We start from the raw sequence: 3,175 nt of genomic DNA, 5'->3' as shown, positions 1-3,175 counted from the left end.
AATAAATATAATGTTAGAATATAATTATCTTTCAATATTTTCCTTCCAAGAAAGCAGTGCTCCATAATAAACTCAATTTAAATAATATAAATGCTTAACGTTCCTATATCACTTTTTTCTTGTTTTCCTATTGTTCAGGGCTCTTATTATATGGGAACACTGTCAGGCACCTCAGGAAAAAGGAGAACTAGTGAAGTCAAGGTTCCAGGTACACGGCCCTTATGCACCACAGAACTTCTTTCTGCTCCATGGGGAAAAACTGCACCCTAACCCCTGCCTGTCATACTATCCATGTAACAGAGAAAAATGCTTGGGGGTTCCTATGGAGATGAGGTGGGCTGGGGGTCAGGGACTGATCAGGAACCATCCATGAATGTCAATTGTCCAATTTGGACACAGGTGCATACCTCTGCTTTTGAGCTGAATGGAAGGTTACTTTGAAGTTGTCTCAACTGGATGGCTCTCCAGGAAAGTTGCCTGCTGAGAGACTCAAAAGAATGTTCCTACTACAGTTATAGTGCAGTGGTCCTTGGTCAGAGTGAGTGGGATCAAGAAACCCCTAAATGCAAAGAAAGAAAATAGTAATAGTGACTTGAATGTTAAACTAAGGATCCAGCATGCTTTTTAACCCTGGGGCCAGAGCTGGATCATCCTCACAGATGAAACTCACCTAAGCTCCTATGCTTAGAAAAGTAGTAAAAAGTGTAGTTTAACCTGAGGTCACTAGAAAATCAGCTGTGTATTTTGGGGGTTAGTCTGACCTTCAAGAAAACCTTTTTTAATTGGAATTTGGTAATGATTTTCAGTACACAGGCTTAAATCAGACCTATATGTACAGAAAAGAGTGGTTCTTGGAATTGTTGCTATTTATTCATCAGCTGTAATGAAGATAGATATATTTTCTTTATGTATTACTGCATTAATTTAATAAATATTTATTGAGTACTTATCGCATTCTGCTGGGTGCTTGTTTACTGACAAGTTTGGCATGATGCTTGCTCTTACAGCAAAATAAACAGACAATTACAATACCTTTCAATAAGAGGGAAGTATAGTGCCATGGCAGTACACAGGAGGTGTTAATTTAATTGGTTAAGTGGTGTGTCAGGTTTCTTTGGAATTGATAATTATCTTATGGAGATATATTTTGGGGCTGTAAATATCCTGCTTAAAATTTTAAAGAGTTATTTATTTTCTTTATTTATCTCCCCTTCCTCCAGAGATGGTTCTCTCATCTGTCTACTCATTGTATGCTTGCCTTCTCCAGGAGGCACCGGGAACTGAACACGGGACCTCCTAGAGGCGAGTGTCCAATGGCCTGAGCCATATCTGCTCCCCACAGGCTGTGGTGTCTGCTGCTTTGTGACATTTGCTTGCTGCAGTGGGGGCCAGCCTCTAGTTCGTTTTGGCGGGGGCTACATCTGCTCATCTTTTTAGGAGGCACTGGGACCCAAACTGGGGACCTCCCATGCGGTAGGCAAGCCATGTCTGCTTCTCTAAATATCCTGCTTTTCACCATACTATCATCTACAAATGTTAGCTACCATCAGGGGTTTTTGCCTACAACAATTATGCTGTGGTGCTTGCCTAATAGTTATTTTCTCTTTCTGTCATTCCTTCTACATTTACTATTTGGAACTTTACTATAAGGAAGAGATGTTCCTTCTATTTATTTACTTATTTATTTGTTTAATTTATTTTAAGTTTCTAAATTAAAAAAATTATTAGAGAAGTTGTAGGTTTACAGAAAAATCATGCAGAAAACTCATAGTTCCATAAACACCTCCTGACATACACAGTTTTCCCTATTGTTAACACTTTGCATTAGTGTGGTACTTTTACTACAATTGATGAAAGAACATTATAATTATACTATTAACTATAGCCCATAGTTTACTTTAGGGTCCAGTGTTTGTGTTTTACAGTCCTATAGTTTACCACAAAATTTTAAAATTCTATTAACATATATATAGCAGAAAATTTGCCCTTTTACCACATTTAAATATATATTTCAGCAGTGTTAATTAAATTCACAATGTTGTTCTACCATCACCACCATGCATAACCAAGATTTTCCATCACCCCAGTGTACCAATTAAATTTTTAAAAAAGATTTATTTATTTATTTCTCTCCCCCTCCCCCCATTGTCTGCTCTCTGTGTCCATTTGCTGTGTGTTCTTTTGTGACCTCTTCTATCTTTATCAGTGGCACTGAGAATCTGTTTCTTTTTGTTGCATCATCTTGCTGTGTCAGTTCTCCGTGTGTGCGGCACCATTCTTGGGCAGGCTGCACTTTCTTTTGCACTGGGCGGCTCTCCTTATGGGGTGCACTCCTTGAGCGTAGGGCTCCCCTATGCGGGGGAGCCCCCTGTGTGGCATGGCACTCCTTGCGCGCATCAGCACTGCGCATGGGCCAGCCACACACAAGTCAAGGAGGCCCGGGGTTTGAACTGCAGACCTCCCATGTGGTAGGCGGACGCCCTATCCATTGGGCCAGGTCCGCTTCCCCAATTAAGTATTAACTCCCCGTTTCCTACCCTTACCCTGGCTTCTGGTAGACTGTATTCTAGTTTCTGACTCTATGAATTTTCTTTTTCTAATTATTGCATATCAGTGATATCATGCAACATTTGTCTTTTTGTGTCTGGCTTATTTCATTCAATATGTTGTCTTCAACATTCATCCACGTTGTCACATATATCAGGGCTTCATTCCTTTTCATGGCTGAATAATATTCCATTTTATGTATGTACTACATTTTGTTTAGCCATTCATCTGTTGGTGACCCTTGGATTGCTTGCACCTTTGGCAATTGTGAATAATGCCTCTATGCATATCAGTGTGCAAGTTATCTATTCAAGCTCATGCTTTAAATTCTTTTGGATATATACATAGCTGTGAGATTGCTGGGTCATATGGTAATTCTATGCTTAACTTTCTGAGAACTGCCAAACTGTCTTCCACAGTCGCTGCACCATTTTGTATATTCCCACCAACAATAAACCAGTGTTCCTATTTTTCCCCATCCTCTCCAATTTTGTTATATTCCATTCCGTTTGTTAGTAGCCATTCTACTGGATGTGAAATGGTATCCCACTGTAGTTTTGATTTGCAGTTTCCTATTTTTCATGTGCTTTTTGACCATTTATATATCTTCTTTCAAAAAATATCTATT

This window comes from Dasypus novemcinctus, chromosome 8 (genome assembly GCF_030445035.2).
Source record: "Dasypus novemcinctus isolate mDasNov1 chromosome 8, mDasNov1.1.hap2, whole genome shotgun sequence".
NCBI classification, from domain to species: Eukaryota; Metazoa; Chordata; class Mammalia; order Cingulata; family Dasypodidae; genus Dasypus; species Dasypus novemcinctus.
The sequence above is the reverse complement of the archived record's forward strand: the minus strand, read 5'-3'. Positions refer to the sequence as shown.